At 40.2% G+C, this 25,326-nt stretch overlaps 1 pseudogene; it reads left to right on the forward strand.

The window, feature by feature from the left end:
• The first annotated feature begins 16,806 nt into the window (after positions 1 to 16,806).
• Positions 16,807 to 25,326, forward strand: part of LOC132213703 (kelch-like protein 15) — a 30,611-nt pseudogene continuing 22,091 nt past the window's right edge.

Genomic DNA, 25,326 nt, shown 5'->3' on the forward strand with positions numbered 1-25,326 from the left:
GAATATTTTACTTGGATTATAATAAAGAGAAAATATGGCAGGACCCAGTCAAGAGGTACACTCAATGGCAAAACCCAAGGAACATGGAATTTAGGCCTCAGTTATGTAGAAAAGCTAGAACCCTTCTTGAGAGAAATAGCTCCCCTCTTTGATACCAGTGAATTCCGTTAAGGGGACCTAACAGTGCTAACAAACATAAGGCATGACTGGGGGAAGTGATTACCTGTGAAGCTACACTCTCACAGCAGAAGGAGACTGTGACTTATGATGGCACACAAATTATTACCATCCTATTTATTGGTAAGGGACGGGCATTTCCCAAGACATGGAACCATCTTGAGTCCCATAGATTAATGGTGAGACGGTGCTGGGAAGAGGGAGGCCTTGAGAAGCTGCTCTTCAGAAGATGAGGGAACACATTCTCATTAATCACAGTGAAATCAAGCTCAGCATTAAACGCAGCTGGCTTTAGAATGAGCTGTTTTCCAGGAGTCATTTATTTGTTTGATGTTATGTCACTGATAAACTGCTCCCAACCATGACACTCTGTGATTAAGCCAAGTTTATTCAGATATACACCACTGCCTCCTGGAACAGCTAAAGGCCAAAGCCCTCAATCTTTGTCAGGGACTGTAAACTGTTCGGGCAACTGAACAACGGGTCTCTAGTCCTAGTGACCAGAGCTGAAATGTAAATCATGCTCATCTAGGTACCCAAAGCAACGCTCAGGAGGTGTAGGAGTGGTTCAGGGTGAGGGTGAAGGGGGAAGACACTGCAGAACCATGTCAGAGAAGCTTCAAGTCAGGAGGCTTGTCTGTTGGTTTTGAAAACTCAAATAATTGGAGCAATACATAACAACAAAACCATTTGCCATTTCTTGCGGGCCCATCATATGGCCAGCAGGGTACTGAGTGCTATTTGTATCCTACTTCCTTTAACTATAATAATCCCATGCAGGCAACTGTGCCATCCGACCAGGCCCTCTCAGTCCTCTGCCAGCAGCAGAGCTGGGGTATCAGCAGGGTGGTGATAAGGTGAGTTGGGACAGAAGTCCAGCTGGCATTTCATCTGGCAAATAATTTTACTCCTCTGAGTCCCAGATTCCTCTCCCTAATATTTGCTAAGGATATAATGGAAATAATGAATACAAAAAGTTTTTGAAAAATATGTAGCTATTAATTTCTATAAAACCAAAAGAAACAGTACTGAGGAGCATAGTATTCCTCCCTTCAACATCCAACACAAACACATACACTGACATCTGTCCTCAATTTCCCAGACACTATATCATCTTCCCCACCTCTCAAGAAAAGCATTCTGGGCCTCTTTCCTCAAAGCAACATCATTTCCCCTAAAGTTCAAGTATCTCGAGACACTGAAAGTTCCCTTGATGGTTACTTAAGTTGTCATTTCTACAGAATTTGGTGTTTTGCTGTACAGACTTAGGATATAGCCAGGGAAAAAGGTTGTGGAATGAGATCCACTGATCTGACAGGGTTGAGATGACTTTAGTAACCAACCCCCATAGTTGCTGGAGAGTCCAGCCAAGATCCACATTCCAAAATTACCTTCATCATATCCTCAGAAGACAAAGCAAGAATTAGACCAAAAGAAGATGTTGGTACCCAAGTCCTCAAAATACAGCAATACATACCCATATCATTTCTCTGTATCACTCTGCCCATCTATAGCATGCTTCCAACAACCATATCCCTTTCCACCATACACACACTCATCAGCTCTTTCAATGGTGATTTCTTCCAGTCCATTTTTGAAAGCTTAATATGGAAAGTCATTGCACCACCAACAAAAATTCCAGTAGTTTTATTGCTTTTAATTACTCAAATAAAAATATCTTTCTCTTATAAAAAATGTAAGTATAGGTAAACCTAAAAACCCCTTTGACATTACCCCTAATCGTTATGCATTTATAGGCATATACACACACATATAAAATTGTTATGTGTCACATAAATGGTGTTACACTGCACTTATTCTGTAACTTGCTTTTCTGAAATTACATGTTCAGGACTTCTACCCACAATAACTGTAATGTCCTATTAGCAGACTCTGCCCTATGTCCTATGGGGCTTGATGAGATTTGAGTATATTCTACTTATTGTTACTTAGAACAGGAGAAGATGGTTTCTATTTCCAATTGAGAAGACAGAGAACAGAAAGAAACGACTACTGGGCTGGTTTGAAGACCCTTGGGTGTCCTGGTGCTGGGTTGAATGATTCAGTCCACACTTGATCCCTGGTTTATCTAAGTGACAGTGTCAGGAATCAGGCAAATCCATGAGGAAGAAAAAGTAATGGCTCCTGGGGCTCTAAAACATCAAAAGAGGTATTTCAGCTGGAGAGGCCAGAAAAGACTCCAAATCCCTTATTTTACAGATAAGAAATATGAGACTAAGAAGTATTGTTATTTATCCATGTTTACATAGGCCAGTTTCCTGTCTTTAACCCAGTGCTAAGTTTTCTTTTTCCTGCTTCCACAGAACTACCTCAAGGACTTCAGGAGTAATCAAAAAGAAGTTCATATTAAAAATAAAAAAAAACACACACACAAAACCCTTGCAGGTCAGCTATAAAAGCTATTGTATTTGATTTGTTCTATGAGCTAGGACAATGCAGTAAAAATTAAACTGATTCTTAATCAATCAACAGTGATGGTGACTGATTGCTTTCAGTCATTGCCAAAGGCCTAAAATGTCAGTATTTGCTCATGTGAGGCAACCACAGGACTTCCACCAACTACAAATAGTATCTGTGTTGAGAATTAAATTTTATTAAGGAATGCAAGGGATGCATTCACTTGGCACAGTGCTTGGTATACAAATGTTTCCTACTGGTAGGCATTTTTATTTGTGGATGCCCTCTTTGCTGGAAACTTTCATTGCTCACAACTGAAAGACACCGAGGACCACTGAGTCCTGCTTGCCAACACGCCCAAGTCAGCTTTCCAACACTTTTAATCAGAAAGGGGGTAATGCTGGTTTATGGTGAGCACAGAGCCATTTGGGTCGATTCCAAAAGGAAAAAACAATCCTATCTTATTAAGAAAAGTGTCTTCCCATTGTGAGGCCAACAATTTCCCTACCTGGCACCCCTGCTCAGTTGTGAGTGAAAATGGTTGCTAATCTTCCCAGGCCAGCCCTTCTCCAAGTCCTCAGGCAGCTGCAGAGCGCCAGCTGGCAACAAGCTCTCAAGTTAAGAGACTCTTCTCAGGTTTTTCACATTTGCTGTACTAACAAGTTTATCCATTTGATTTTTCCAAGGCCTTCTTCCTAAATGAAAAGTAAACATGCCATTGTCCTGAGATAAGAGTCTCTTTGACCTTCTCTCTCAGCAGCTTATGAGAAGCAGATGTTCTGTGCTTATAATTTGGACCCCAGGAAACCCATCAGTGTTCTAATCATATATGTGTAAACCAGATGTTGGCCAAGAAATCCTGGCCCCTTGAGATATAGATCAAATGAACTCTAATCCCTGTTCATGCCCGGTGCAAGTCCAGAACATCTGCCTTCCCTCCAAACTTTCCTTCAGATTCCTGGGCAGCCTCACTCTCATGGTCACCTCTGCTCCAGGCTCCTATCTCTCATGTGCTTGTTTTCTTTGCTCTGCAATGAATTTCCCTAACTGTCAAACTTAGCCTTATAAGCAATTTCCAATCAGTCAATCGAACATATCCCCAAAACATGTATGGTTGTAATTCAGAACTTAAGATTTGGGGGTTGAGGTAGAAACAGAAGAGGGTGTTACATCACAACTTTTATGAATTTCTGTTCTTAAAATGTCTTTTAGGCACCTCACTTGGGGCAGTTTTCAGGGGCTGCTTCTAGGAAACTAACTGTATCCCATCTTTTTGGCTTCTTTTTTTTTTTTTTTTTATCCATCCTCCTATTTTATCTCACCCTGTTCTTCATGGAACTTCAAATTCTTTTCTTTCAGTTATGCAAAGCCCTAAAGCTTTCCCAAGACAAGTCAGCAAAACTCTGCTTCAAGTTACCCTCATTCACCAAACCAAACAAACTCTTCAGCAGGAACATGTGAGCTTCACCCTCCTTAGAGAGCAGTTGTCATAGCGATGGGCCCTCTGATAATTTTGTTACATATAAATCAAAATCTTGGTTCAAAATGGGACCAGAGGACTGCATTGGGCATCCTGAGATTTTTAGGAATTGCACCACCTGGAATTGGGCAGTACTCTGACACATGGCCATTGAATAAAACCAAGGAACAATGAGTAAATCAGTTGACGTTGTAGAAACTGACACCTTGGAAAGAAACATTCAAAGTGTACGAAAGAAATGAGTTAACAGCTAAAATCATGGAGGGGGGGGGGAGTTTGTAAAAAAGAATAAAGAAATAAGGTAAGAAAGAAAGCTACTTCTTTGCTTTTTTAACAGAAGAAGAGGGGGCTGGTTTTTATAACAGAAGAAAAAAGGAAGGAAAAATGTGAAAGAAGGGAGTGCTGAAAGGGGCAGTGGGAGAATGGAGGTGGCAAAGAGCAGAAGCGCTCTGCCCCCATTTTATTCTGGTTCCATCACTTTTTCGACACCACCAGCCTATAGGTTATTGGCAGTGTGGTCTAACCAGAGCTTAAGCTCTGGTCCAAACTCTGATCAGTGACTATAGATGGGTCATTGACTCTCTCTTGTCTGTCTGATTCCTCTCTAAAAGACAGCAATAACACTCAGTGTTATGAGATTCAATGTGCTAGGACAGCTAATTCCTTAATCTCCTACCCCACTGCACACTCAGTTGTTCCATTTTCCCCTCTCTCCCCTTCCCTCCTTCTTCTTGATCTGGACATAGTGGGGTCAGAAGCCAGGAAGCGCACACTGAGTTAAATGCCCATCCACTGTTGTAGCTGTTAGTTACCCAACAGCATCCTAAAGATCCCTTTTTAAAGTGACTATGATCCCAGTTCTTTTAAGTGTCATGTAAATTAAGGCGGCATCAAAACAAACTGGTTTTACTGGTTAGTAACTGGTATTACTGTTTTAATATTTGTTATTACTATTTGACCTAAAAGGCCAAAATGCTGTGTGAATTGACATGAAGATTTGCCTGCCTTATTCAACCCTCAAGTTCCAGAGTGTGTAGACCTATACTGCGTGCTATGGGGTTTCCAGAAGTAAAATAGTGTGGGTGAGGAATCAGGACTACACCAATCAAGCAAGGACACAGCTGGCAAGCAGGGGACTAGGCTACAGGATTCCAGGCGAGTGCAACAGCCTTCAGCACTCCTCCCTCTCAGAGCCCTAGCTCTAAAACCTTTCAGGGGGAAACAACTAGAGAATTAGAAAACCTCAATTTACCAGATTCCATCAATGGCTAGGACATCTTCTCTCTAAGGCTATGAATCACTGTCTTTCAAGACATGCAACAGGCTTCAGCGAAATACAGCTATTTGGGAGCAAACGTGCATTTTCTGTGCCTCTGAAGTTATTACACAGACTATATATGTCTCCCCCTGTATATCAAGCTGCATTTTTAAGATTTTGCCATGTGCTGATACTAGCACGGGGAAGAAAAAAGCGGAGGAAAGAAAAGCTGGGAGATAAAGAAATGCTAAGAAACTGACTGAGTAGCAGGGATGGGGGACCTCACTGTTACATGTGGAGCAGGCTTCATTTATACAGAGCAAGTCTAGTGCGGCAGACGGAGCACCTGAGAATCAGAGATGGGACAGCACTGGCAGCTGTGTAAGATTTAGGGGAAACCCTGAGAGAAGGTTTCCACGATCAATTATAAATAGGAAATGCTACATTCTATATCCCTGTCTCTGATATTAATGATACATATTAAAGACCTTAATATTTCTTATAGTAATATATATATGTATGTGTATATATGCATATATATACATATATATATATATATAATTTCAATTGTCCAGCCTTGCCCAAACACATTTGGACACAGAACCCTTTTGTCATATTAGTCCTATTAGCATATTGCAGATCTGGTGTTCCGGGAACACACTTTGGGAATGACTGTCCCAACATCATTCCGACGTTCATAATTAACCTCTCCTCTGTCATAGGAAGCTGAAGCCTAGGAGCTATATATCATTAAAAATAAAATGACCCCTGGTTGGTGTTCACAGATGAAAATCCAGTTGGGGAGAAAGAAGGTTGGAGTTTTATCAGGTATTTTCTTGCTGGAATGAAGCCACAAACTAACCAAAAGCATGAACATGTTCGTTATCTCAGGAAGCCTTTCATTTTTCGGGGGTTGCTCTGGACGTGTGAAGGACCACATGATTTCAAGCTACCTTTCCATGGCATATTATCTGACTTCCCTCCCACAGACAGTCATTTTTCCTTCTTCATTCTTCAGTGAACTAATCTTGTTTTGTCATTAATGCAAGAGTGGGCTGTCTGGCAGTGTCTCAAAACCAAAGAATCTTATGACAAGCTGTTAGTAACTAGCACCAGAACATGGAATACCAGGGCATATGCTGTCCAATGCTTCTGTGATACCTAATAAGTACAGAGTCTTAAACAAGCTTTATGCCACCAGCTAGCAGCTGATTGACCTTGCCCAGACCATTTAACACTTGGCCATGCCTGCCTCACCTCTAAAATGAGAGTGTAGGACCTGATCTGGCTCAGAAGTCCCGGTCAGTTCTAGCAGAACAGGAGACATGATAAAAGATGGGTTAACTATTCTGGCTTTAGAGTTAGACCAACTAGAATTTGGATCTGAGCTCCGCTACCTACTGTCTGCAATTTGGGGCCAGTATGGAAAATCTCTTTACTTGGGGGTGATAATGACCCCCCAATTGTTAATTAATATTTAGTTTACATGAGGAGTAAATAAAATTAGTTATCTTAAAAATATTTACTGCCTGGCACATAAACAGGGATCTATAAATATTTCTATTATTATTACCACTAACTTCCTATGCCACTGAATTTTGGGTACCTAGGTAATAGGTGCGGTCCCCAAAAGGGCCAGATTTGGCGATGTTAAATCCACAAATACATGTAGTGCAATAGCTTGATCAGGCCAGCCTACACCAAGTGCTAGAAATGCCCACTACTAGAACACTCTCTTACTCCTTGAAATGAATTAATTTAATGCTACTTAAATCAGATAGTGTCAATGCTCTTCTTAAAACTCATTAATGGCTGCTGATTGCAGACTAAAATGCCAAAAACCTACAAATCCCGGTGTCCTCCGGCCCAGATTTCTTCCTCTCTCACTCACTATGCAAGTCGTGCTGCTCTGCCTGCAGGATCGTGCTCCTGCTGTTCCCCTTCTTGGTCTGCATTTGCCCTCATTCCCTGATGGCCTGTTCTTTCTCATCTTTCACATCCCAAATGAAACAGCACTTTCTCAGAGAGGCCTTCCCTTGACCACACCATCTAAAGTGGCTTCCCATTTCCTCCTGAAGTTACTTTAGTCCTTTTGGCTTCATAGCCTCAATGTCAATTAAGAAGAGAGAGAGAGAGAGAGAGAGAGAGAGAGAGAGAGAGAGAGAGAGAGAGAGAGAGAGAGAGAGAGAGAAAGGAGGATCTTACTACAGCAAAAGTTAGAGATTCATTCTTTGTCCAATCAATTATGATGAGGTGAAGTCATGTCATACAAACATGACCTACAATTGTGGGGATTGGCAAGACCAGCGGTTCTCAACCTGTGGGTTGCGACCCCTTTGGGGATCAAACGACCCTTTCACAGGGGTCGCCTAAGACCATCAGAAAGCACATATATAATTACATATTGTTTTTGTGGTTAATCACTATGCTTTAATTATGTTCAATTTGTAACAATGAAATTGGGGGTTACCACAACATGAGGAACTGTATTAAAGGGTTGCGGCATTAGGAAGGTTGAGAACCATTGGTCTAGACCAGCCGTGGGCAAACTACGGCCCGTGGGCCGGATCTGGCCCATTTGAAATGAATAAAACTAAAAAAAAAAAAAGACCGTACCCTTTTATGTAATGATGTTTACTTTGAATTTATATTAGTTCACACAAACACTCCATCCATGCTTTTGTTCTGGCCCTCCGGTCCAGTTTAAGAACCCATTGTGGCCCTCGAGTAAAAAAGTTTGCCCACCCCTGTTCTAGACAGATACCCCAATACATGTCTGAGCAGTATTCAAGGCTAGTTGGAGTACAGTAGAAAAATCAAGCAAAAGCTAGAAAACGTCTGCTCATTTAAGACCAATTCAGCATCTCCTCCTTCTCTTCTCCCAAGAGGATCCCTGATTCCCTTGAAATTCTTTCCTAACAGCAATGGACACTTCCTCTTTCCAGAGAGCACCCACATTAAAGCATGTATCTCGCTTTACTGTGATTCTTTATGAGTAAGTCCATCTCCCCTAATGTGCTATGAGCACCTCACACAGTGCCTAGTTTTCAGTAGATGTTCAACAATGTTTTAATAAATGGATGCATAAATTAGTTTCTGAATTGAAATTAATTGAAAATTAGCTGGTGGCTGTAACAAATTCAATAGGAGAGCAGAAAATCATACTGAGCAATGTTGGGTCAGAAGTTAAAGAAAAGAGAGATAAATTGTGTAGCCCCATAATCGGCACATTGTAAACCTGTAGTAATTGATAGTAGTTCATTTTAATGATGATAACGATGCTGATTCCAGCACTTAGTAATGGGGTACATAAAACATTTTTTTACTTCTGATTAAAAAAAGAAAAATTATCCGGTGCCTTCCTTCGTCTTCTCTTCTCTCTGCATACTTTTGAAGGTCACTTTAAAAAGACCATTTCATTCCAGTTTGATGGGAGAATAATGGAAGCTGAAATATCTGCAATTGGTAAATATTAAGCTCTGTATTAGCAGAAACAGTTAAAAGACTGCAAAGTTCTGGGAGGGGTTTGGGAAGGGGAAAGGGTATATGTTCCAGAAGTGTTTTCATTGAAGGCAACATGGCTATTTCCCACTATCCAATTAATTATTTCAACACATAAAAATAGCCAATCCACTGCCTGGAAAATATTTAAGATTAAAACTTAGCATAAATTTCACTATGACATTTTAAAACTCTTCATTTTAGATGATGCCTTAATCTAAATTGAAATTAAAATCAGATAATTCCATTTTTATCTCAAACATCTTAAAGCTCTTGGTCTTCAGCAAAGGAGGGTAATCTAGTTTTTATAGTTTACATTGCTTTAATCCAGCTGCTTCCTTTTGCTGAAGCAGCTGGAATTCCTCTCATTTCTAAAGTTTTGCTTCAACATTTGGCTTTTCCCCCTTTTTATAGGCCTGGTATAAATAGGGACATGCACTAAGAGAATGAAAATGTAAACCAAGAGCAGCCATTTAAGGAGTTCTAAAGGCTGTTTTCCTTATAAACATTGCTGGGACTCTGATCTGCCAGGAATATTTAGATGTTGAACAGAAGAACAATTACAGTTGGTCTGCAGAAAGCAACCTGTGTCAAAAAGGTTGGGACTTTGAAGAAACAGACAGTTCTGCAAAAAAAATAATTGTATATGTTTCTCAAAATAACAACCTTAATCATTTGGGTAATGTGAATGAAGCCTGCTGAAGCATCACCCCATGTCCACTGAGCTTGGAAATACGGTAAGTGCATTGCTCAATGACTGGTGGATATTGTCTTATTGGACCTCCATCACTAACTTTTGAAATGAGGAATGTTTCAAAGGCACTGAGAGATGTTTGATAAGAGAATAAAGGTAGCTGCTTTCCACATATTAACAATACTTGTGGTGACTCCGTAATTATTAACAAACTATTAATTTTATTCTATTTGATAGCTTATAAGTATAGGCAATTGGATTTGAATCTCAACTCTGCCACTTACTAGTTATGAGACCCAGGAGTTATTTAATCTTTCTGTGCCTCAGTTTCTTCATGTGTAGAGTGAGATTAGTAGTGTCTACCTCATAGGATTGTGTGAGGAGTAAGTCAATAGAACATGGTATAGAATAAGTGCTCTATAAATATTTGCTCAGTTATTACTGAGTTCTCACTATGTATTTCAAGTTACTTTGACAAGGAAGTCTCTGTTCTTAATCATTGTTCTATCTTCCATCCTGGATGATGGATGGTAGATGAGGTGGGAGAGGAAGGTGGATGGAAGGAAGGTGAAGCAAAGGAAAGCGTTAACAAATAGACTCAAACTTTATAACAGTTCACTTTGGATTTCATATCATAAAGTCAGAGAGAGATTTATAAAGCATGATCTCTCTAGAGAGGAGGAAATCTTAGAACAAATCTCATTTGTGTAGTCTGTATTTCTTTCAGACTGTAATGTTTTCAAATGGGAAAAAATTGATTAAAATTTATTTGACAAAGCTTTGTTGAATTGCAAGTGAATAAACTAAGAATATACCTCGGGTAATGAAAAAATGAGAAGTTTGCAGAAGGTACCAGAGAAGATATATAACATGGCAGAGGGACAGCTGGTGGTGGGTGGGGTGGAGGAAGGTGGGTGGATGAGGTTACAATGGAGCTCTCTCCTCTTCTATTCTCTGCTTTGGATTCACACCACTGCAGAGCCTGAATGAGCACCTGTCTAGTCAGGTTCTCTGGGAAGCTGACTCTGAGACAGAATCTATGTGGAAATTTATTGGAAAGTACGTTCAGCACCAACTCTGGTGGAAGGTGAGCATGAAACAAAGCCCATAGCCTCAGCTGACCCCATGGGATGCTCTGGAGCTAACATGGCCCATCAGATTGGCCTGGTATTTATACTCTACCTGAATCAGTCACTAGATGTAGGGTGTTGGCAAGAGGGCTTTGTGTAGCTGAGGCCCTCCCTAACGGGCTGAGAGCTGAAGGCTGCCTGCTCACAGAGCCCCCGGGCGCAGTGTCAACAATCCTTCTTAGAAGGGGGATTTGGGTTTCTCCCTGTAGTCAAACAATCCAGAAGGGGCCGATTCCTGGGACCCAACTGCCACCTCCTGAGTCAGAGTCTCTGGGGGTAAGGCCTGAGAGTGAGCATTTAAGTAAACTCCATGGGCGAGCCTGGTTCATAGTGAAGACTTAGGAAGAGCTACACAATGAGAAAAAAAGAAAAACTTGCTACCAACCCAAGTGGAAACTTGTAAAAGAATTTCCAATTTCGAATCCCACAATGTTCAATGTACTGTACAAAGGAAATTTCTGCCTAAAATGCATTTCCTTCAGCAGCCTCACCGCTGCTGCAAGAGGATTTCCCTCTGTGAGCATGGATGCATTATCTGCAGCTGCCATCCGTCCTGTCTGTCTGCCCACAGGTGCCCAGGAGGCTGCAGTACTTCCAATTCATCAGACGAGCCTGGCAGGCCTGATGCTGCAAAGGCTGATTCCTCATGCCAAAAAGGCCCTCAGGCTCATGCGTGTCTATCTTCCTTAGAACGCTTATTGCTTCTGAAGAGTCTATATGTTACTAGGACAATCCAGCTAAATCACTGCCTCATAGATGAGGAAGCTTTTGGAGGTCAGTGAATAAGCTCCATGCCTACCGAGCAGCCAACTATTTGAAGGGCATCTAATCTCTCTGAACACTTCCCTTTTCTACACTTAACTGTTCATCTGAAACCCACCCACTGGGCCACTGCCATGCTTACCCCTCTTCCTGACTTCCTTCTGATAGGGTCTGTGGCTAGCAATGACCCATCAACTGAAATCTCCGAAGCCTCAGCCAGAAATTGAACCAGCCAGAGCAAATGAAACATGGAAAACAGCAACGTTTTCTTTCTGAAAAAGTAAATGTCTGTATGTTTCCATATCCATTATGAGACTTAATGAAGTTCACAAATGCTTATGTTGCCGGCCTTCCTTACAGCTAGGAGTTATGACTCGTGAGACATTAGAGAAAGTCTGCTGTGAGGACTTCAATAAAAAGCAATATTCATCAGTGGCTTAGCCCTTCTCCTTTCCCTGTTATTCCTACCTTGAGTGCCATCATAATAGCTGGAGGATAGCAGTCATAAGGAAAAGCCAAAAAAATTTCAAGGACAGTGGCAGTAACATGATCGAGCCTCATGTCCAATAGTAGCTATCTATGACATCTTACCACCCAAGGATAATCAAGTCCTATCTGTTTAAACCAGCAAACTATGATCTTGAGCCAAATCTGGCCCACTTCCTGTTCCTGTAAATAAAGGTTTATTGGAATAGAGCAATGCCCATTCACTTACATTGTCTCTAGCTGCTATAACAATGGCTGAGTTGAATAGTTTCAATAAAGACCATGTCAATAGCCTTACATATTTACTATCTGGCCCTTTGCAGAAAGTTTGCTGACCTCTGGTTTAAGCACATGTTGGTTAGCGTTCCTGTCAATTACAGCCAAGTAATTTTTCATTAATGTAATATCTCCAATACCTAACCCAGGGGCTAGCCCACAGAAAATGCTCAATAGACAGGTATCTGATGAATAGATGGGTCAATAATTTGAGGTCAGTGACTATTTCTTCATTTTTTAAAAATCTATGCCAGGGCCAAGCAGTGCCTTACATAATGGATTTTTAACAAATATAGATTTTTGTTTAGTTGTGGATGTGAAAAATAACATTCAAAACAATTAGAGAAGAATTAAATACTAAACTGTGTGGACTTGAGTGTATCTGCTCTGAGAATGCTGAGCTATGTGTGTGGGCTAGTGCAATAAAATTAATTTTCATGGTGCAGCTGGGAATTTTGACAATTTTATTCTCTCAAAGTAACTACAGACAAATAACTCACATCATTTGACCATTAAAGAAGGGCTTTTAGAGACATATTACTCATGATGATTCAGGAGGACATCTCATAGGACTTCTGGTCCTAAGGATTTGACAAGGACTCTCTCGCAGCTTAAGAAGTTTGTTATTGTACTGGATAGAATTTATGGAAGAGGAGCTGACTGGGTAGAAATCTCACATGGGAGTTGGAAGGGGTTGGCAGGAGTCTAAGCACAAGGTAGAAAAGACCACGGCACATAAGAGTGTGGAACAGGGTTTAGCTTCCCCATTTGCTCTGGAATGCTGTCTTACTTCTAAGTAAAATCAAACAAGTACTGAATTCAGAATAATAATGAAATTTCCCACCTGATAAATACACTTATTCATGGTCTCATATCTAATGGCCTATTCTTCTGAAATGATCAATGATTTTAAACCACAGCAAACCAAAGAACTATACTGTAAGCTTACTTTAGACTAGTCTGCATGTAGGACGGTGTTTGCCAAAATCATCTCTTTACAGGGTATGCCTTAATCTAAAAGTTCAGGTAAATCCATCAATAGGCCAAAACTCTTTCACATTTTGAAGTGATTTCTGTCATAAAGAGAATGTGTTCAAATAAAGATTCCAATTTTAAAAAATATATTTTTATTGATTTCAGAGAGGAAGGAAGAGGGAGAGATAGAAACATCAATGATGAGAGAGAATCATTGATCGGCTGCCTTCTGCATGCCCCCCATTGGGGATTGTGCCCTTGACTGGAATCAAACCTGGAACCCTTCAGTCCACAGGCCGTCACTCTATCCATGAAGCCAAACTGGCTAGGGCAATATTCCAATTTTGATACACCACTTGTTTCAAGAAGACTGGGAGCCCAATATTAAAGAGATTATTTAATCATGCCATCTTCACCAAGTGCTATGTGCAAAACTGCCAGAAACCTGAACTAAGAACCTCTTAACTCTCAACAAAGACAGTAAATGAAGAACACATTTCTGAGAATGTAACTGGATTTTTCCTGAACTGAGCCAAATTAAAGACTATAACAGATCCACTAAAAGTTGAGATGAATGAATGAGTCAGGAAACCTAACCTGCAATAACTGAGCATATCAAGAGATAAAGTGTAAGGATGAAGAGCTGGCATATAAAACCCACATGCTGGTTGTACAATTTTGAGCTTGACTATCTTTTTTAAAAAATATATATTTTATTGATTTTTTTACAGAGAGGAAGGGAGAAGGAGAGCCAGTAACATAGATGAGAGAGAAACATCGATCAGCCACCTCCTGCGTGCCTCCTACTGGGTATGTGCCCGCAACCAAGGTACATGCCCTTGACCGGAATCGAACCTGGTACCCTTGAGTCCGCAGGCCGACGCTCTATCCACTGAGCCAAACCGGTTAGGGCTGAGCTTGACTATCTTAAACCCTGCCCTTGCTTGATCAGCTGGAACCCTTAAAAGGAAGACAAAAACAAGACTCTGTGAGCCTGTGTCTTTAATACTTAAAATCCTTAAGTCATTAGGGGGTCCAGTTATGGGATTTCTATATTCTCTTTCCTTGAAAGAATTCCAAACAATGCATATAGCATTGGCCAATACAGGCTTTTTAGAGAACATGTATCTATGATGATTCAGAAAAAAAAAAAAAATCTCAAAGGATTTATGATCCTAAGCATTTGATAAGGAGTCAAATGCATCTCAAGACTCTGATACCGTGGGGTGCTCAGGGTGTTTGCCTTTTCACCCTTTGTTCTAGTTCCAGAGGACATTGTAAGAAAGATGAAAAGAGCACAGTACTAAAATCAAGACCTGAATCCTGGCCAAAACTCTGCCTCGAATAGTGTATGGCTTCAGTTAAGTCTCCTAGCCTTTGTGTCTTAATTATGTGGGTTTTTTGTGTGGTTTTTTTTTTGTAAAATAAGTGTTCAGAGCTCTGATGTCCTTTTAGCAATATGGGCCCTGACAGCCCCCCAAGATCATGCAGTGATTTTTATTCTGGATTGTAACTGCTTTAACATCACTCTGTAGAAATCATTTTAAAGAGAGCACATTTGGGAAGGTGGCCGGATGTAACAGAAAGCTTTTGTATTTCGAGTCAGGTAGACCTGAGCTGACAGCTAAAAGAGCTGCTCTACATACTGTAAACACAGTGTGTGAGAGACATCAGGCAGGTACTCCATCTCTATGAACCTCATTATAAGGGTATTGTGAGAATTACATGAAGCGACATATATAACCCGTGTGGTGAGATGCCTGATAAATGTCAGGTACTCAGTTAATGTTAGTTCCGTACTCTTTACCCCACTGATTAAAGATGGGAAGAGAGGTAAGAGACAGGCCAGAGTTTAAAGTAACTGGGGGTTTGACCAAGAGTAACTAGGAGGACAGGGAATAAATAGAAATGAAAACTTTATTAGAATAAAATGGTTTGAAAGTAGAGTTCAGTTCTTAGAATATCAATATGAGATAAAAGCTAAACAACCCAGAAAAAATGTCCAGTAGGCATTTTTGAATGTAGAATGCAAGACTTATAAGAAATGTAAGAGAAGGAGATAGAAGATGAGTATAATTCATCACTGACTCCCTAGAGCCAAGTTTTTCAAATGTTGACTATAAGCCATCTTAAGAAATACATTTGGTATTTTCTACTGCTCCTTGTTAGAGAGAGAGAGAGAGAGAGAGAGAGAGAGAGAGAGAGAGAGAACAGGCATATGATAGTAACAAATTTTCCATTAAAAAGTTGTAGCTTTTCAACATGAGATATGAGATACAGTTAGATATTTTCAATTATATTGTACCAGAGGCCCGGTGCACAAATTTGTGCACCCATGGGGTCCCTCGGCCTGGCCTGCAGGATTGAGCCGAAACAGGCTCTCTGACATCCTCTGAGGGGTGCTGGGTTGTAAGAGGACATAGGCCAGGCCAGGGGACCCCACCGGTGCACGATTAGGGCTGGGGATGGATGTGGGAGGGCTCCAAAGCGTGTCCAGCCCATCTCGCTCAGTCCCAATCAGCCAGACCCCAGCAGCAAGCTAACCTACCAGATGGAGCATCTGCCCCCTGGTGGTCAGTGCATGTCATAGAGAGCGGTTAAGCAGCCTTAGCATATCATTAGCATATTACGCTTTGATTGGTTGAATGGCCGACCGGAGGACTGGACACTTAGCATATTAGGCTTTTATTATATAGGATTCTATTCTATTTTTTTCTGTTTCATCATGGAGGAGGGGCATAAAATCCTGGTTACAACCCTAAGTTGATTCCATGACCCAATAATGAGTTGAAAGCTATAATTTGAAAAACACTGTTTTGGAGGCTATGGAGTCATAATTTATAGCTATTATCCAAACCATCCAAGTTAAGAACTCTACTTTTTTCTGATATGTCTCCTCAGGCAAAAGAAACAAAAGAAAAATTAAACAAATGGGACTACATCAAGCTAAAAAGTTTTTGCACAACAAAGGAAACCATTCACAAAATGAATGGGAGAACATATTCACCAATGATACATATGAAAAGGGGTTAATAGCCAAAATTAATAAAGAACTTACAAAACTCAACACCAAAAAAAAAAGCAAACAATTCAATGGAAAATTGGACAAAAGACCTGAGTAGACATTTCTTCAAAGAGGGCAGACAGGCGGCCAATGGACAGTCATATGAAAAGATGCTCAATGTCACTAATCATCAGAGAAATGCAAATTAAAACCACAATAAGATATCCCCTCACACCTGCCAGAATGGTTACCTCCAGTAAATCAACAAACAAGTGTTGGTGGGGATGGAGAGAAAGGGAACCCTCCTGCGCTTTGGGTGGGAATGCAGGCTGCTGCAGCCACTCTGGAAAATAGTATGCGTTTCCTCAAAAATGTTAAAATGGGACTGCCTTATGACCCAGCAATTCCACTTCTGGGAATACATCCAAAGAAACCTGAGACATGTGCGTCCCTATGTCCATTGCAATGTTATTTACAATAGCTAAGATTTGGAAGCAGCCCTAGTGCCCATCAGTAGATGAGTGGATAAAAAAGCTATGGTAAGCTATGATATATTTACACAATGGAATACTACGTGGTCTTTAAAAAAAAAAAAGAAACAAAGTCTGACCTTTTACAACAGCATAGTGGGAAGTGGAGAGTATCATGCTAAATCGAAGAAAGGTAAGTGTTATATGAGTTCACTTATATGTGGAATCCAATGACTAAAATAAACAAAATAGCAAGAGACTCATAGATAAAAAATCAGACTGAAAGCTGTTACAGGGGAAGGTGGTTGGAGGGCTGGGTGAATAAGGGGAAGGATTAAGGGAAAAAAAACTCATTTCATGGACACAGACAACAGAGTCATGATTACCAGAAGGAAGCGAGGGTGGGGGTGATAAAAGAAGGTCAAGTGGAGGGTCGGGGGAACAAATGGTGATGGAAAGAGACTTGATTTTGGGTGGTGAACACACAATACAATATACAGATGATGTATTATAGAATTGTACACCTGAAATCTATATAATTTCAGTGTCAATTTGTAAAATTGCATAATAAAGCTTATATATACTTTCAGTATAATATGGTTGGTTAATTGGATTTTGCCACCATACTTTAACTAGAGCCTACTGCTTATAAAACAATTAATAAGCTAATTCTATTTTCTTCCGTCTCCCTTTCCCTCCTACTTCTCAGTTGCTTTGTTTATATTTTGTCACAAAAACATATAACACTTATACTTTCCACTTCCACTCTCATCCCCACATTTTTATTCTTATATCTACATTTACATACTGAAATTTTCACCTGAATTTTAGGATTTTCAGCAAAATCCTTTGAAATTTTCCCAATCATCTCTTGGTTGGGTGACTCTGACACTGACAAAATTAATCAAATAATAAACATATTTAATTAATTTTGCTGTATAAATGTTATTCTGAAACTATGTTGCTGATATTTTATTTTCCTTAAACTATATTAGTGGCAAAGTACCAACTCTATCTCTCCTTCCCACCCACTTCTCCCAGGATAAAAAATTCTAAATCCATGGTAATATCCCTTTCACTTTGAGTATCCCAATTGGAAACAATGCCATTAAGAGCAACAAAAACATACCACATGTAAAAAAAAAAAAAGTCTTTCCAAAGACCTTTTAATAACATTCCCACTGGAGTATTTAGATATAATCAGCATTTAATCCAATCTTTGTAAAACCTATAACCTTAATAATGATATTCAGTGCTGGCATTATCCCCAGTCAACTACACTTCTATTTATTCATTTGATGTCTTAACATTTAGTTGAATTATCTAACAAAAACACCCCAAGATAAAGAATAGAGTAATTATATAAACACTTGGAGCAGAACAATTATAAAGCAAGAGCAGTTAGCATTTAGCCTGGTTAGAGAGCTCATCTGCATATGCGTCTATCCGGAGGTGCAGGCCTGGTGGCTTTTACTATCTGTTCTGTTATGTTCTTCTTTGATTCGGCATGTTTATTAGTTTTCTTTAATTAGACGCCATAGAACGCTTTTTCTCATTTAAGTGTCAACACTCATACGCATCTACACTAATTTCGCTTCAGAGATATGCCCAGGAGCCTTGGAAACATAGGTGGGGTGTAAGAGAGGACACTTTGGACATCAACAGGGAAGAAACACTTGGGGGAATTTGTCTGGAGATAGATCTTTTGTGCCTTTGGGAGGCACAAGGTCTTAGATTACATTCCTAAATTGGCCTTCAACCACATGTACATTAGGTCATCAGGAAAATCTCCAGCACTTAACTGTAAATGAAAACACCATGTAATTTTAGAAGCTCTTTTTGCAGTTCTGGGTCCTCTTTTAAATAAATATTGATTTTTAGAGAGAAAGGAAGGGAGAGAAATAGAGATAGAAACATCAATGAGAGAAAAACATCATCTATCAGCTGCCTCCCGGGGAATGAATCCCCAACCTGGGCACGTGCCCCAACTGGGAATTGAACTGGTAACCTCTTGGTTAATGGGTTGACACTCAACCACAGAACCATGCTGGCCTGTTTGGGTCCATGTCTTTAGCCTAAACCAGGGGTCCTCAAACTACGGTCCACAGGCCACATGCAAATACAAATATTGTATTTGTTCCCATTTTGGTTTTTTTTTTTACTTCAAAATAAGATATGTGCAGTGTGCATAGGAATTTGTTCATAGTTTTCTTTTTAAACTATAGTCCAGCCCTCCAATGGTCTGAGGGACAGTGAACTGGCCCCCTGTTTAAAAAGTTTGAGGACCCCAAACGGAAATCTTTAAGAAAGAGCAATTTCTCTGAACTTACTAGTATTTTCTCAATATTCTTTCACATCTTTCCTTTTCTTTTTTTCCACCTTCTTCTTACACAGAAACCATAAATATATTTTCCCTGAACCTACTTGCTTAGGTACTTGACAGCTTGACTCAGTTCCCAGGAAGAAGTGCTTTCGATTCATGTGAGCCTAAATCACTTGCTTTAAAATATCACGTTTTTTAAGAATATGCCACTTGAGTTCAAGTGAAAACCAGGAATATTTCATGCAGTTTGATAAAACTAAAATTCTCTTTGGGAGAAAGAAAAAGATCTTGCCACTGTAGAACGTTGTTCTACGATGTAAGGAACTGAACAGACTCAGGGTCAGAACATGTCAGAAGGTGAAGTTCTAAACACAGGCCACAAAAGTATCGAGATGTATGTGATCGACCAGGTTCACCGTCCATCCCATTCACTGAAGATGCCCTAAAATAAGGAGAGGAAACGAAAACCTTAAAGGCAGAGACACATTCCCTTGTCATATACCCCAAGAGTTTCAAGGACATTTTATGAACTTAAATCTTGACGAGGTGTTTAGTGCACAAAGGGGACATAAATGACTCATTCTCAGTGATTCAGTCTCATTCTCTTTTAAAAAAATTTAAACAGCATGTAATTTCCAAGGGTCAAATTATGTGACCAATTTTTCCATGACATGTATTCAGCAATTCCTCAGCAGTTAAAAGTGTTCTGGGAGGAAGAGTGTGAGAGTAATATGCTAGTATTTTTATATTGAGATACCTTTTTCTAAAATAGCTAGAATTTCTTTATGAATAATTATTCTCAAGGTTTTCTGACAGGGGATCTTCAGCGCTCTTCTCCGGTCTGGATGAAAAGAGGCTCACAAAGGCACCTAGAGTGAGCATGGCGTCTGAATCACCAGGACAAGACGCGCACTTCAGTGGAAAGAACTACATTTGGGGGGTGCGGGGGAGGCAGGCATATGACACCCAGTAAGACAAGGACATTTTTGCCAAAAACAGAAAGGTTGAAAAGATGCCAAGAGGCCTGAGGCCCATTGGACATCATAGCAGATAAATCTGTCATGATGTAGTTTTTATCATCACTCTTTCAGGCCTAGTTACTGGAGACTCAGAAATGAATACATCCTGACTGATAGGTACACAATAATTAAATTCACTTGAGACTTGTAAATAAACCAGAAGGCCGGTTTATGAAATTTCCATCATGAGTGTGAAAGCCATGGACGTTCAAGAGAGGACCTGCCCAAAGACCCTTGGGATCTGCCATAGCATCTGAGCCAAAGGCTAAGCTCTTAACCCAGCAGCCCCCATCAATTACTGAACACAGCACTGAGCAGGGATACTGTGGCCTGGAAATTTCTACCCAATTCAGACTCGTCTATGGGCAAATGTACTAGAACTCCCTTGAATTTCACAAATGGCACCAAAGTCTAAGGTTCCTCCTACCCAGTGTTCCTTCTTTTTCCCTCTCCTATCACAAGTGTGAGACCTACATTGCAGACTGAAGCCTCTCCCCACCATCTCCTGTTCTCCTTTATCTCATATAGACATCACCCCCAATAAATCTATGTTACTTCTAACTCTTTCTTGGCATCTGCTTCCCAGAGGACTTGACTGTCCCAAGGAGCTATCCCCCTTTCTGTAATGAAAATGTTATATCTGTATAGCATTGTACTTGTCTTGCTATCAAGGTAATAGAAGAGCTCAATCAATTGGAAATCTCTTGCGTGTAGCAATAAGATGTGGTTGTTTGTTTCTTTGAACTCTATCCTGCAATCGTTCTGATGTTTCAGTTCTCTCGAATTTACCGTGCACTTTCTTCCCTCTTCCCCAACCTTGACCTGCCTTGGTTCTATTCACTCTTCAGGCTCAAGAACAGATCAGTATCTGTCTTTCCAAGAAGCCTTCTCTGACTTGGCCTCACCTATGGCGTTGGTGGATTGTTTCAGAGGGGTTGTACATTTATCCCTTTTGAACCAATTACACTATATTATCTGAAAATTACATGGCTACTTACCTCACTAGACGACTATCTTGTGAGCAGGAACTGTATCTTATATGCCTGTGTATCCCCAGTACTATGCTCTGTATCTCGCATTAATTAGTGTTTAATAAATGAATGATGTGGGAGGCTTATGATTTTGGAATGACAGCAGAGTAAGATAACTTGAAAACCCTCCCACGACAAACACCTACAAATACTCTCTGAAACATAAGAAACATTCTTTAAGATCCATAGCTAAGCTTACAATGGAGTTGGGGAATTCCCAAACATCCGAAATGAAGGCAGCACTGAAAACCAGACAAATGTGTTCTAATGTTTCAGCAGGCCTATGAGATGAGTGAGAGGTGGAGGGTAGCAATCCTGGTAAGCTAGGATTGGGCTCCAGTGTCCACGCAGAAACAGGAGATGAGGCCTTGCCAATGTGGAATGAAGAAGTGGGACTGAGTTGGGACTTTTGGAGGGCTACTATTTTACTGTAAATTCTGCTGAAAAAAAAATAAATTCCCAGCAGCACTGAGAGATGAGAATAAAATTTATCTTTCTCTGTCAGGCTCTAGATAGAAACAAACAAAAATTTTCTATAAATTTAAAACCCAGGCCTGTACTTCCTTGGTTTAGTTTCAAATTCGTATTGCCTCAGATTTTCCAGATCAACAAACTAACAGAAACTAATTTCACACTCAAGACAGCCCTAGAGTATTTGTCTAGAATACATGCAAAAGCTGCCCTGGAAGGTCTCAGCCTCAACCTGAGTTACAGCTTTCCATGTATAAATCCACACTGTGATCTCTAGAGGCAGCATAAGTATTCCCAAAATTTTGGCTGATAATATGAAAAACTGAAAGAAAATACGTTTTACAAGTATTAAATACAGTAATGAAAGAATCAAATTCCTAAGGAAAGAATAAGACACCATAAAAAATAATGGATAATAAAATCCTTGAATATGACTATGATAAAATTCAGTAGTAGAACTTTAGCTAACATTATGCATCATTAAAGAAAAGATCGATGTTATAAAGAAATAAAAAGTCAGAAGCCTAAGAAGAGAATGAGACATTATATAAAAAAATAAAAGGAAAATTAAACAAATCACCTATATAATGCCTCAAAATAAAAAATATATAGGCATTGAAATTAAAAAACTAGAAGACAGATTAGTATCAAATTAAACACTGTAAGAGAGACTTAATAACTGGAAGATAGGTCTGAGGAAATACAAAATGAGATGGAGAAATAAAGCACTGGAAAGTATTATAAAATGTTAAGAGGCATGGAAGGGAAATGAATAGTCCTAATTTACATCTAGAAGATGAGAGGTCATTTCAAGGAAGTAATAGCTGGCTATGCGCTAGAATGGGAAAAGGTCACTTTGAATCATAGTGAGTCTCAAGACGAATACGATAAACCCACACCTAGACACTATATAGTGAAATTGCAGAAAACAAATGCAAAGAGAAAAATCTTAAGAGTAACCAAAAAAAGGGGGGAAGGGTAAAATTCCTTAAAAAGCAGCAACAATTAGATTACGAGCAGACTTCTGCTTAAGAAAAGGAACCAGAATAAAATCTTGATTGAATGAATTTTTAAAATAGAGTTTTATTTAGGCCAAAAATAACAAAGGGTTTATTTTGTATGCCCTTTACCATCACCTAGTTATGTCTTCCTGGGAGGGTTGTTATGTCCATTCAGTCTCAGTGGGGGGGTGGGGGGGGGAATCTATCCATTATTACTCTGTCATTGTCAGGAGGGCAAGTAAAGCTCCAGTATGTACATGCGATCCACCCAAGATCCAGGCCATAGTGAGGCCCAGGGAAATATTACTGCCCCACAGACGAGGTGGCAACGCCAGGATATTTCTATAAAATTTTTATTCTCTTGAAAACAGCCTATGAATTAAACTCTAATTCAAATCCTAATGGTTGAGATTCATTGAGTGTTTAAATGAATCAGGTGAGGACCTGTATTAAACACTTCACGTATATTATTTTATTCTCCGTCTCCATTTTATAGAGATGGAGACTGAGGCTTCGTCTAGGGTCGGCTGGACGAGTCCAGGGTTGAAGAGCTAGCAAGTGCTGGAGGCAGGATTTGACAGGACGAAGATGAAGTCTGGCTCCAGCTGCATATTGGCTCAGTGCAGTTTCCTGTCCAATCCTATTAAGCTGTCAGGAGGAGTGATTACACACAGGAATGGCAAAGAGGCTTTAACTGATGCCAGCTCTCATCTATTTGTGGTTGTTTTGATAAAGATTCCAGTGCTCCATCCGGGCTCTGTGAAAACGAATGCTGTGATCATTTAGCAATGTCTGTCATTGGTGGGAAAGGGGCAGGGTGACGATATTCGCTACGCATTTGCCATGCCCAGAATAGTGAATTCTCAGGAGAGTTTCTATCTTTAATACTCGAGTTAGAATTATAAGGAGAAAAATAACATTGACAATAGCTGCCACTCCTGATTTACTTCTTAATGGAAAGACACCCATCTGTGATATAGAACTTAAAAATGGAATACAAGCTGCTAAATTGTTCTGAAGTCTGCAATGGTGCAGGTTAACCTCAAATAACATTTCTTCCATCATTCCATAGTTTTTAAATGATAAGGAAGCAATAACCCAGCAGCAGCAGAGACAAAATGAAGTGATATGCTTTTAAAAAACTGTATGCCTCATCACTGTCAACCCACTGCCAGGAGTTTCATGAGTCAAGCACCCACATGAATCAATCCTGGTTTCCTACTGACCCAGGGAAATACAGGAAAATCACGTCTAAATATAGACAACCTCTTCTCATCACTAGGCCAGCAATCGCCATGGTCCCAGCCATCTCCTCTCTCACCAAGTCTCTCATCTGGGTGACTAATATTCCCTACCTGTTCTCATGGCTTCTACCTTTATCCCTACAGATTTTAGCACAGATGTTAGAATGACTCTTTTACAACATAACTCAGATGCTGTCACTAAAACTCCTCTGCTCAAAATCATCTCATGACATCCCTATTGCTCACAGTAAAAGCCCAAAGTCCGTACAGTGGCCTGTGAGGCTGCCTGAGATGCCCTCCTTCCTCCTATCTTTCTCTCCACTATGCCATGCCCCTCCACGTCAATCACACTGGCCTTTTTGCTGTTCTGTAAACATGCAAGGCTGGCTCTTTCTCAGGGCTTCTGTGCTTGTGGTTCCATGTGCCTGGAATGTTCTCCCCAGGTCATTCCTTCACCCCCTATCTCATCTTTGCTCTAATGTCTTTTACTCAATGAGGACTTTCTATTTAAAACTGCAATTCCTTGCCTTCTATCTTATCTCCCCTTTCCTGCCCTTTTTTTTTTTTAAGTTTTTCTCTGTGTCACTTATAATCATCCTACTTTTTGTCTGACTTGCCCCGTCTCTCTGCTCCCATTAAACTATAAACTTCATGGGGGCAGGGGCGTTCCCATTCTGTTCTCCGCTTTATACCCAGTGTCTAGAATTGTGGCTGCCACATAGTAGGCACTTCATAAGTGAAGGAATGAGTTAAGCACCCGCTCTCATACTAGTAAGTTGTTTCCTGAAAAACAGAAAAAGAAAGCAAAAGCAAATTTTCCAAACATATTTTTATAGTAGATCCAGGACTCAGAAAGATTACTAAATGTAATCTATTGCTCTGTTTCTTGATAAAGATGCCAGTTTCTAAAAGCCTTAGTCCCTAAGACTCCACCCTAAAGCTCTCAGCCCTCAATGACCACAAGAGCACATTCTGTCCTGTTACTCTATGTGTAGTCTAGGGACTTGCGGCATCAGCTGGAACTTGTCAGAAATCAGATCTTGGTTCTCACGTCAGAACTAATGGATCATACTGTGCATTTGAACTCCACCACCCTAGGTGGTTTTATGCACATGGAAGTCTGAGAAGAATAGCCTGTACTATGAGTTTCCAGCAAAAGGCTCTGTGGTCTTATCAGTGGAAGCATAGTCAGTCTTTGGAAACCCCGATGTTGCTTTTTCCTAGATAACAGAGCTTTAAAAAAAAAGAAGAAGAAGAAGAAATGGAAAGCTGACACCTAGACAAGTCCGCATCAGCAACATGTGAAATCGCCTAAGTTAAAAAAGTTATTTTTCCTCACTATCCCATGCTGCTGTGAGTTAGCACCCTGCCAGCACGCACCACAGTTTAGCACCGGCCTTGCGCAGGGCAGGTGGTGCCTGAGGTCAAGTTGCAGGCCCTTAAACACACCACGTTTTCTGCTTTGGAGCCCAGATGACTCATCTATTTAGACGGGTAGAAATACAAGCCTTGACTCCCTCACGGATGTTTGGAGTTTCAGATGGGATCACATTTGTGAAAGTTCTCTGGAAAGATAATAGTCCTGCATAAAATGAGGCATGATTTA

The sequence above is a fragment of the Myotis daubentonii genome, chromosome 12 (genome assembly GCF_963259705.1).
Source record: "Myotis daubentonii chromosome 12, mMyoDau2.1, whole genome shotgun sequence".
In the NCBI taxonomy this organism is placed as follows: domain Eukaryota; kingdom Metazoa; phylum Chordata; class Mammalia; order Chiroptera; family Vespertilionidae; genus Myotis; species Myotis daubentonii.